Genomic DNA, 12,219 nt, shown 5'->3' on the forward strand with positions numbered 1-12,219 from the left:
ACCTCTTTGTTTGCACTTTCCCTGCCAATCAGGGAGAGACATCCACTTTGGCAATGAGTTCCTGCCGTTTCTCAGCATCCCAAGAGACATAATGTGAAGGATCCAGGTCAACCCTTTAAGATAAGAGGTACAATCCAGAGGTGGGGTTCAGAGGAGCCTCTCCATCCACAATCCTCCACTCGTATTTACCTTCCTCCACCCAAGGGGCAGGAAGAATTCAAAGGCGCTCCAAGTGATGGAAAACTCTCCTGTTCCTCCCCCAACAGTGCCCACACACGACTCCAGGGAAAAGCCCTCAAATTCGCATGGCAGAGGCCAATAAGGATTCCACAGGGGCCTATCCCCAGCCCTGTAAGCTACCTGTTGCTGCAGACAACTATGACATTCATTCCGGGATGCGCGGGTTCCTGCACGATGACCATCCTCGCAAACTCGAAGGAACTTCCTCTCATCTCCAACCACACTTACAAGACTCTCAGGCTGACAGGGCTCCCTCCATTTCCAGGCCCAACATCCCTCCCCAGGTCCCTCTTCTTCACAGCTACAGGGTCCGCCTCCCCCTCCTCTACCCTCTGGGACTGGTGTGTTCCAGTCCTGCATCCCCTCCCCCCAACCTCTGGTCCAGGTGTCTTCAGTATCTGGAATGTCTCTCTACCTTTCCTCAAGTCTTCAGCAAATATCCGTCACTTCCATTACGGGGGAGGGGGCAACTTTACAACCCCTCAACATTCGACTCTCATTTCTACATGGTTGGCTCGCTAAGGAACTCAACGCGGCGCCAATTTTCTTTCTAGATCTCTCCAGAATTGAAGAATACAGCAGAAAGATGGGAGAAAGTAGAGGGAGGGGCGGCCTTTATAATGAGTCAGTCTTTAGGGTAAAGGTTTTAAAAGGCACCCAAAAAGTCCAAAGCAAATAACCAACTGCTCGCATGCCGACCACGGGGCACGTTCTTGTTTTATTTACTCTTTCTTTCCCCGAGTCCAGACATGGGATCTCCATGGGCTTAAACTTGAGGGTTAGGAGATGGAGTGAAAGGGGTTTAGGAGTAGGGCTCCTGACTAGAATGGAGAACGTGAAGGGTGGGTACTAAGGGACCCTTTCTGGGTCTGGAACGTCATAAGTGTGAATCCCTGCAATCAACCTTCCAGTGCTTGCCAGGTCTCTTCCCCAGGGCAGAACAAAGACTCTGCCGCAAGTTTTTTTTTTTTTTTCCTGGCCTCCTGGGGTCCGCAGAGGGTCCGGTGTTTGCCTCTCCAAAGCCCACTAGAGTAGCTCTAGGAAACTTTGTAAGCAACTTCCCCCGGAGTTGGCGCTCAAGGTTCCCTGGTCAAAAGAAACCCGGGCAATCGCATCCCAGGATCAGAGAGATGCCCTCTCCAAGGTCGGTCCTCCACCCTGGCTAGGCACTGGACTCCACTCGCGTGCCTGAGCAGCCCTCAGCAAAAGGCAAGCAGGGCACTCTCGGTCCACCAGTTCCCTTAAGGGCAGTTTCTGAAGTTGGGGACCCTGCTGAGTCTGGAATGTCGGGAGAACAACGTGAGGTAGAGCTACAGGAAAAGGTAGCGAAGAGATAAAGGATCCGGGAAGGCCAAGGGCGGTGGCTCCGGCAGCTGTGAAAGGGAGGCCCCGGGCTCACTAGGGGCGGGGCACATGCCGGCGCAGGTCCCGCCAAGATTCGGCTCACACCATCGTGCTTAGATTCGTGCTTGGATTCTGGCAGCGCACGGCCGCAGATTAGGGATCTGCTGGGCCCCTCACCTGCTGTCGACACCTGCGCGGTATCCTGGAATTGTCGATAGCCTCGTGGATGTTCAAATGCCTTTTTTTAAGGATAGGAATCTTGAAGGCATCACAACCAACCACAAAGAGGAAACACCCCCACCCACTCCTGTCTGGCACATTCTCCTCTTTGTTTAATTATGATGATCTTAAGAATTCTCTTTTTAGGAGAAATGGACCCTCCTGCAGATAAGTTCTTTCCCCTTGTCTCAAATATCTGCGTTAAAAGTCACGAAAAGTCAGTAGTGACAATTCCATACAGCTGCTTATGGAAAATACTCCAATTTGCAGGTCAGGTCAATCCCTATGTAGTTCCTAACTCCTAAATAATATCCAGTTCTCCACTTAACCCTTACAGTGTGTAACAATACCAATCCTCCCTGGTGGCACACCAGCAATCCCAACCCTTTGGAGGCTGAGCAAATAAATTGACTATGAATTCAAGGCTAGCCTGGGCTACAAAGTGAGGTGAAATACATAGTGAGACCCTGTATTTTGAAGGAAGGAAGGAAGGCAGGAAGGAAGGAAGAAAGAAAGGAATAGATAAAGCAGATCAAAAAAGATTACCAAGCCTCTGAAAATATTTACTTCTGCCTCATGGAAGAAAAAATAAAGGTCTCACTAGGTGCAAAGGATAATGTAGCTTTAGAGTTTCTCCTTGCTGTCAATGTTGAAATACTCCTTGGAAAGACAGCTTGTGAAGAACTCGGTAGTCCTCATCTCCTTAGCTCCTAGGCTGGTCTGTGTCAGGGTGTGCACTGCTGTGTTTTAATGGAATCTCGGTAGTCCTCATCTCCTTAGCTCCTAGGCTGGTCTGTGTCAGGGTGTGCACTGCTGTGTTTTCAAGGGCAGCTATTGATTGCTCTTAGTTAGATTGCTATTGCTGGGATGAAACACCATGACCAACAACCTGGGAAAGAAAGGGTTTGTCTGGCTTACTCTTCCACATCACTGTTCATCACTGAAGGATGTCAGGACAGGAATTCAAGCAGGAACTTGGAAGCAGGAGCTGATGCAGAGGCCATAGATGGGGGACTGCTTACTAGCCTGCTCCTCATGGCTTGCTCACCTGCTTTCTTATAGGACCCAGGACCACCCACCCAGGAATGGCACTGCCCACAATGAGCCAGGCTCCCATATCAACCACTAATTAAGAAAATGCCTTGCCGGGCGTTGGTGGCGCACGCCTTTAATCCCAGCACTCGGGAGGCAGAGGCAGGTGGATCTCTGTGAGTTCGAGACCAGCCTGGTCTACAGAGCGAGTTCCAGGACAGCCTCCAAAGCCACAGAGAAACCCTGTCTCGAAAAACCAAAAAAAAAAAAAAAAATGCCTTACAGTCTTGTCTACAGCTGGATCTAATGGTGGCATTTTCTTAACTGAGGTTCTCTTCTTTCAGACGGCTTTAGCTTGTGTCTTAGGTTGACATAAAACTAGCCAGGACACCATCCATCTCTTTGTAGCTTCCACACTTCATGTCTTCTTAAAGGATAAATGCTAATGGGAGGGGAGGACTGACAGGAGAGGAAACTGCAGTCAGGATTCAAAATAAATTTATCTTTACTTAGTTTTTTTGAGACAGAGTTTTAGTGTATAGCCTTGGATGTCCTGAAACTCACTCTGTTGACCAGGCCAGCCTCAAATTCACAGAGATCCACCTGCTTCTCCCTCCTGATTATTCGTACTAAAGGCACCTGCCACTAATATCTGCCAATGAACAAACAAACAAACAAAAAGAATAAAGATCCCAAAATTCCAAGTACGAAATGTCAAACAATTCTATTGTCTGAAACAGAAAAGGACTGAAACCCCCAAAAAGGTGGCCCTTCACTTCTCATTGGCACAGTATGCTGTTCTTTTAGAAAAAAAAGATACACACACACACACACACACACACACACACAAGCTAAGTGCTGGGAGATGTGACTTAATAGACAGAATATTTATCTAGCATGCTCCAAGTTCCATCCCCAGCATCTCACAAAATCAGGTACAAGGGTACACATTGTAAGCCTAGAGTTGTCAGGAGGAGGCTCAGAAGTTCAAGGTCATTCTGAGCTACAAGCAATTCCATCCTTTAAATTCATGAATTAATTTTTAAAAATAGCTGGGCAATGGTGGTGCATGCCTCTGATTCCAGCACTCGGGAGGCAGAGACAGATGGATCTCTGTGAGTTCGAGGCTAGCCTGGTCTACAGAGCGAGTGCCAGCATAGGCTCAGAAGCTACACAGAGAGACCCTGTCTCCAAACAAACAAGAAGAGTATACTGCAATGCCAGGCTTGGTTTAAGACTTCTGTCACTGACACCTGGCTACATGTCTCTCCCTTTATATTCCTGTGACTATGGTCTTCCGTGAGTTCTAAAGACCACTGGGATTAGTACAGAGGGGCAAGGCACAAGTGGCAGGCAGTGAAGCCCTTCAGTCCAAGCCTTCCCCAGAAGATGATGTGACACACTCCAGCTCCCTCACTGAGAGTTGGGAGTATGGGAAACTATTCTCGTTTCCCTAGGGCCACTGATTTTGAGCCCACAGCAATCATCTCTCAGGGAGACAACTCTGTGTTAGCTGCCTCGCTCCCTCCGTCTGTCCTTTCCTTCCTTCTTTTTTTCCTGCTTCTCTACCCTTCTGATTTCCTTGCTCTTTTCTCTCCTGGTCCTTCTGGAATCACAGCCCAAATAGACTAAGTCCTACCCTCACATTCAGGTTCATAGGGAATTCAATGCAAGAAACTTTTTGCATGTGGTTCTTCTAAGGGGAAGAATGCATTCTGTTTGGAGACAGAAGGTGGAAGATCACAGTTTTCCTGGAAGAAAATTCACTTCGGTAATAACAAATGCTTAGGGATTGTACTTAATTAGCTATGCAGTAGTTTAAGACCAGCTATATTGTACTCACTGAGATAGAAGTAGGGATAAGTAGAATCATATATTACCTATGAGAATTATATACACAGCTTCATAATGGTCATAGCAAGTTCCTTCCTCAAATGGCAACCATCAGCAAGGCAATGGGAAATAATAACTACAAACACTTGTTTTGAAAAATGAATTCCAAGTAACAAAAAAAGCAGAGGTTACTCAGTCACATAGCAAATGCCTCGCCTGTACAAGGTCCTGGATTTAGTCTCCAGTGTCACATTTCAAAGGAGGAGGAGGAAGGAGAGGAAGAGGAGGAGGAGGCAGAAAAGGAAGAAGGGAAGGACTAAGATGAGGAAGAGGAGGAGAGGAATGAAGAGAGGAAGGGGATGAGGAAGAAGAGGGCAAGTAGGAGGAAGAGTAAGAAGTTTTTGATGGGCCAGGTGTTGGTGGCGCACGCCTTTAATCCCAGCACTCGGGAGGCAGAGGCAGGCAGATCTCTGTGAGTTCGAGACCAGCCTGGACCACCAAGGGAGTTCCAGGACAGCCTCCAAAGCCACAGAGAAACCCTGTCTTGAAAAAAAAAAAAAAAAAAAGTTTTTTTTGTATTTGTTTTTTTTTTTCAAGACAGGGTTTCTCTGTGGCTTTGGAGGCTGTCCTGGAACTAGCTCTTGTAGACCAGGCTGGCCTCGAACTCACAGAGATCCGCCTGCCTCTGCCTCCCGAGTGCTGGGATTAAAGGCGTGCGCCACCAACGCCCTGCCAAAAAGAAGTTTTTGATGGAGACTCAGACTAAGGTGAAAGGCCTAATAGGCAGTTAAAACTGTGTGGCCGAGATATACCACCTCTCGGCAAACTTCTCAAGGTGCAGAAGCTGCGGTTTCAATGTCATATGAGATAATATACAAGCCTCTTTTTCATCCTAGCCGCTATAATAAACAAGTCATCAAATGACCACATAATTATAAGACTCTAATGTCATCCCTAGCTCCAGGATTTTCTCTAACCTAGACTGCATGCTTTCACTTCCGCTTTCCTGAAGTTCTCACTGGGCACAGGGCAGAAATGCTACACACCCACCTTGAGTCAAGAGAGTTTATGTGACTTGCTTATGTTTATTACGTATGTGCCTGTGTGCCGCTGTGTGTTTTGTTTTTTAATCATTATTATTATTTCATTTTATATGTATGGGTGCTTTGCCTGTATGTATGTATATCTGTGTACCATGTGCTTGTCTGGTGCCCAGGGAGGCCAGAAGAGGACTGTTGTGAGCCACCACGTAGATACTGGGGATCAAACCCAGGTCCTCTGGAAGAGCAGCCAATGTTCTTACCTTCTGAGTCATATCTCCAGTCCTGAATTATTTTCTTTATGACCTGATGGTGCTGAGAAGGGGGCGGGGGAATTACTAACCAATTACTAAAAATGGGCAGGACTTTATGAGGTATGCTATATTTCATTTTTACAATAACCCAAAGAAAGCAAGAATAGAGTCTTCTCAATCTTTATTATTGATTTATGGACTTGGAGGCCCTTTTAACCAACACTGTGAGCTTGGTAAGTCTTTATCTTACCAGGTTTTGTTTAGCTAGGGCAGTGGTTCTCAACCAGTAAGTGTGAGCTGTACCCCTTTAATACAGCTCCTCATGTTGTGGAGACCCCCAAACATAAAATTTCATTGGTATTTCATAACGGTAATTTTGATACGGTTATGAATCATCATGTAAATATTTGTGATTTCCAATGGTCTTAGGTGAGCCCTATGAAGGAGCTATTGACCGGACAAAGGGTTCTCAACCCACAGCTTGAGAACCACTGATTAGAATCTCATGTAAACCACTGTGATCTCAGACTCCATATATCCCTGAGACTGACCTTGAACCTCACATCTTCTGGAGTCTACCTGGAGGAAATTATAGGCATGCACAACCATGCCCTACTCTTTATTTTACTTTGTGTTTTAGCTAGATTTCTTCCAAAAAGTCACTGGTTTTATTTACCTAATAAACTAAGAAGTTATTAGCTACTTCATGGGACAATTGAGGGCATTAAATGAGATACTAAATTAAAGTGCTTAATCTAGAAGCTGCCCATAACAGCAAATGTTCAAAATGCTCCGTAGTTGCTGACCAGATTCCCTGTGGTCACAACCCCCACTAAAGAGCCTTGTCTACTCTAACATGGGTCTCATTTTCTTAATTCCCAATGGTTGTTTCATCGCAAAAATATTTTTTAAGTAAACAACCCACCTTTTCCCTTTCCCAAAAGATATCTGCAGTGCAGTCCTCCAAAGTGAGGTCCTCCTCTGCTTTTGAACCCTCAGAATGTTAGCATCCATCTCCTGTGTGCTGTCTGCCTCCTTTGTGATTATTTCCTCAGCTATGGCAAAAGGCAAGCTCATGGCACATGAGGCCCTCCTTCCTCTCCGTCTTCCTTCCCCATTGTCCTGAATGCCTGTGCTCATGACATGCTCACCTGACAGCAGCCCTGCTTTGTCAGACAGGCATGCTATTCTTGCTGAAGATAGCTCTCTCTCTCTCTCTCTCTCTCTCTCTCTCTCTCTCTCTCTCTCTCTCATCCATTCCTCCTAAAGCCACCATTGTGGGAAGGTTTGGAGACAATTTAAAAGCCTGTTTTTCTCCCCTAACCTGGTTAGGGTTAAGTGTCTCTTAAGAAGTTTTTAAAATAATGACTAAAATACCAATATCTGGTATTTCTATATTTATTCAGTATTTTACCACTCCGTGGAAGTTATGTGCTTATTCTCAGAGGCTTTTGTTGTTGTTATAAATTCTTTGGGATTTTATGTACGTAAGATCAGAACATCCAGAAACAACTCTGCCTGCTCCTTTGTCCTCTGAAAGTGTTGACTATTTATTTATTTCTTCATAGTAACTCTGGCTGGGACATCCCACACTGTGTGTGATGAAAGTGCTGACAGTGGATACTGGTATCATTTCTGTATCCTAGAGGGAAGGTACTTAGAGCTTGCCTTAGGGCTTGTCATTCGTGACCTTTATGGTTCTCCCAAACCTTATCCACAAAGGATCATGAATAATATTAGGTATTTTTCACTCTTCAACAGTAACAAAAATGAATGAAGAATGAATGAATGAATGATAGATAGATAGAGAGATAGACAGACAGACAGACAAACAAATAAATAAATAAATAAATAAATAAATAAATAAATAAATAAAATCTTCTGTTGCTGGGCCTGGTAGCTCACTGCTGTGGCTCACTGATTCTCTGTTACAAAGTCTGGAAAGATAGAAAGGATCTTCCTTAAGGATGATGGGAATGGAAGACAAAAGTTATTCAAACTTCTTAAAGAGGAACTAGATGTAGCTCAGTAGAGAATGGTTTGATCTCCAGAAACAAACACACATGAATTATAACAGTGGTTAAGACATAGCTCAATTGATAGAGTACTTACCTACCCACTTCCATTCAATCTCCGGCATGCCATAAACCAGGTATGTTGTCAAACATCTGTCATCCTAGCATTTTGGAGGTGGAGGCAGGAGGACCTGGAGTTCAATGTCATCACTGGTACATAGTTTTATGCTTCAAAGGTAACCTGAACTCTCAAGAGACCATGAGACCTTCTATCCAATAAAAAAAAAAAGCGGACGAGGAGGAGGAGGAATAAATAACATCAGAAACTAGATTTCTCAATCAGCACTACTACATTCATGCTGTTAAAACACAGGTGGCAGAGGCAGGCAGATGTCTGTGAGTTCGAGGCCAGCCTGATCCACAGAGTGAGTTCCAGGACATGTTCCAAAGCTACACAGAGAAACCCTGTCTCAAAAAACAAAACAAAACAAACAAACAAAGCACAGGTGACAAAAGACTATGAACTGTCCAAAAAGAAGGACTCAAATGAACAACAGTACTGGAAAATGCGGTGTTTCATCCAGGCAATTATGGAGGTTAGGGACTCTCTGTTCTACATGTATCTTTTCCATCTTATGAACAATGGCACTCACCTCTTAGAGAGAACCAAATCCTGAAAGTTGTCCTCTGACCTCCATGTTTATCCCAACCCACCTACAGAAACATTAAAAAAAAAAAAAGCTGTAGAAATTGCTAGACTGTACCAGAAATACTAACAGGAGAATCATATTATGCCTGTTCAGGGTCCACTGAATTTTGGGGGGGGTGTTTTGTCTTTCTGGGTTATTGTGGAATATTACTTTAACTATGTAAATATGTGTTGCACTCATTTTTACCTTGCCTGCCTAAGACACCTGATTGGTTTAGTAAAAAACTGAACAGCCAATAGCTAAGTAATAGAGGGATAGGCGGGGCTAGCAGACAAAAAGAATAAATAGGAAGATTCTAGGCTCAGGACAGAAAAGAGAGGAGAGAACATAAAAGAGGGACTCTCCTGGGACTAGCCAGCCAGGCAGCCACTAGTCAGCTAGACATGGAGTATGGACATAGAGAAAGAAAGGTAAAAATGTAGATGAAGAGAACAGGTTAAATTAAATCATAAGAGCTGGTGGGACATGCCTAAGATCAGGCTGAGCATTCATAATGAATAAGAAGTCTGTGTCATGATTTGGAAGCCAGTTGGTGACCCAAAAGAAAGCCTGCTGCATCTAATTTTTGTTTTTATAAGCAGTCTTTCACTCTGTAACTCAGGCTGGCTTGGAACTCACATTGTGCCCAGGCTGGCCCCAAATTCATGAGGATCCATCCATCTTTTTGATTGTTTGCTTGTTTTTGTTTTTAGCATGAAACTGCTGAATACGGTTGTTAGCTATTTAGAAAACCAGTTTGTGAGAATACATACCATTTGTCAGAGAGAACTGAGATCGCAGGTAGCCCTGGAGCTGAGGAACAGCTTTGCTCTCTGGCAAAATCTGCGGAGCCCATGGTTTTCTGATCAGCCTTGCGCTGCTCTGTCATCTCATATTTATCTGCTGCCTGGGCTTGCACAGCTGCTGCTTCTTGAAGTATGCATCATCAGGCAGGTGTCTGGGGATTTTAACCTTGCTGATATCAACTTTTGTAGAGGTGGTGATGACAAATTTCTGGTGTGTTCTTTGCAGAGGAACTCGGTTGAGGACAAGAGGTCCTGTCACAAGTAGCAAAGCTGCTGCCCAGCTGCTTCAGATAAACCACCCTCTTGCCCCTGTGGTGCCCTGTGAGGATGATCAGGACGGTCCCAGGAATGATGGGATGCAGCCTTCTCAGGTGCTGACTATAGGGCTTTTTGCCATGGCTCAGCAGCTTCCTAGGCAAATCTTTGATAGGATAATACCTGGGCATTTCTGAAGCTTACCCATCCAGGTACCACCATTCTCGTCACCACCAGCTGGTTTTGTGGCAGTAGCAAGGGCCTTCTACTTTTTCTTCTTCTATTCAACCTTGGTTTTTGCAGCTGAGTATTTTCTTTTGTATAGGGCCTTTCTGGAGTATACCGTAGATCAGGAGTACCTGCCAATTCCTCTAACCAGGACAGGGTTCCGGCTGCAATGGGGCTTCCCCTTCTTGGGCTTTTTAACCTTAGGGTCACCCTTCTTAGCTGCACCAGCAGCAACCAGCATCATTGGCTGCAGGTTTCTTCTCGTTTGTGGCAGGCTTCTCGGCTTTCTCACCTGCATCTTGCAAGATGGGAAAGAGAACTAAGGTCTGTTTACTTGTGTGTGTGTGTGTATGTGTGTGTGTGTGTGTGTGTGTGTGTGTGTGTGTTGTTGTTGTTCTTATTGTTTGTTTGTTGAGACAGGGTTTCTCTGTGTAGCCCTACTTGTCCTGAAACTCAATCTGTAAACTAGGCTGACCTCAAACTCACAGAGGTTCACCTGCCTCTGCCTCCACAGTGCTGGGATTAAAGGTGTGTGATACCGCCACTGCCAGACATGTGATGACCCACCTTGCCTCAGCACTGAGTTCTGGGTTACAGACATACACCGCCACCTCCCCGCTAGATTCAAGTTTTTTTTATTCTTGAGACAGTGTCTCATATAGTTCAGACCAGACTCAACTCAATGTGTAGCCAAGGATGACCGCAAACTTCAGATCCTTGGGCCTCCTCTAACTCTTAACACAGCAGGTGTGTGGGGCTGTTCAGTTTTGTTTTATCCCTTTTTATTTTGAGACAAGGTGAGCCTTGAATTTAGAGGAACTAATGGCACTAGATCTGGCTACCCTCCTTGATTTCTAACTCAGCTAGATAACTCCTATACACACCCCAAAGTAGCTTGGGGCACAAAATGCCAGTCTCATGGACTTCCACAATATAATTTGTTGTTTCAAGTACATTGTGAGACTGTATCATAAGAATTTTCACGTAAGGATAAGTTTATCTTTTGATTTGTTTGTCATGATCCTAGAATATACTACCAGCTCAGACAATCAATCAGAAAGTGAAATAAGTAGTTGATAAACTTACTTTCTGAGGCTCTCTGGATTGGGGGATATATCCTCCTTTACAGTTATGGACAGATCGGCATAATTGATGTCCTCTGTGAGTGACATCAGCACTTTTCCATATTAAGAATACTAGATCCAGCAATTTCTACCTTCATTTTGTGTAACACACACACACACACACACACACACACACGCACTCACGCATGCATGCACACACTTACTTGTATAGCCTCTGAATGCCACTCCTGATGCCTTAAGATTCCTGACTTACTGAGCATTTGAATCAAGAGTCATCGCTATTCCGTTACCTTCTAAGGCTTAGAAGACCTCAGAACAGCCCTGTGTGTTTTAAACAAAAACTGAAGCATTTCCTTCTTGAGAGTGTTCTCTTTTCTCCTCAGCACCTCTACATACCCTGGTTTCACCTCCTGCTTCCCACCATCTCATAGTCCCTGCGTCTGTGCTGCCAGAACCCACACTTCATGGAGAGTTAGGCTTCTCTCTAGTCTAAGGCTATCCTCCAGAACTTCTGAATTCATTAGATGGTGGGGCCTTTTTCAGTAAAAAAGGCATACACTTTTGATGATAAACCCTGCTCTTGGGTGCTTACCTGGTCATGAAAGAGTTGCAGGAGAGGAGAAAAAAAAAAAAAACAGATCCTGTTACATAGTAGATGACGTAACTGTAGAGCTCTGATTCCCGGCTTTTCCGTTCCATAATATTCATCCCATCCATCTACTAGATACAATCTTTAGCCCAAAGTCAATGAATGCAAGGGGAGGAAAGGTAGATTTCAATTTTTGCAATATGTGTTTTCCAATTTTTTCCCCATGTCTTTTTCTTTTCTATTAAAATACTTGAGGTGATACAGCTTAAGCAAGGCTAGAACTGACAAATGTGTTGTTAGTTTGTTTTGCTTTGTTTTTTGAGACAGGGCTCTGTGTAGCCCTGGCTGTCCTGAATTTACTTTGTAGACCAGGCTGGTCTTGAAATTACAGAGATCCACCTGCCTCTGCCTCCCAAGTGCTGCAATTAAATAAAGGTGTGGGCCATCACTGTCTGTGAATGTGTTGTTTTATACAGAGAGGTATTACTGGATGATGGGGGAAGTCCTGTGTATATGTTGTCCTATTGGTTGATAAAGCTCTGTTGGCTAATAGGGAAGGAAGATAGATGGGACTAGGAGTCAAAGAGGAT

At 44.6% G+C, this 12,219-nt stretch overlaps 1 pseudogene; it reads right to left on the minus strand.

Moving 5' to 3' along the window:
* Positions 1-9,410: 9,410 nt before the first annotated feature.
* LOC101844349 overlaps positions 9,411-12,219 on the minus strand; it is a 35,928-nt pseudogene continuing 33,119 nt past the window's right edge.

The sequence above is a fragment of the Mesocricetus auratus genome, unplaced genomic scaffold, assembly GCF_017639785.1.
Source record: "Mesocricetus auratus isolate SY011 unplaced genomic scaffold, BCM_Maur_2.0 Super-Scaffold_100013, whole genome shotgun sequence".
Taxonomy (NCBI): Eukaryota; Metazoa; Chordata; class Mammalia; order Rodentia; family Cricetidae; genus Mesocricetus; species Mesocricetus auratus.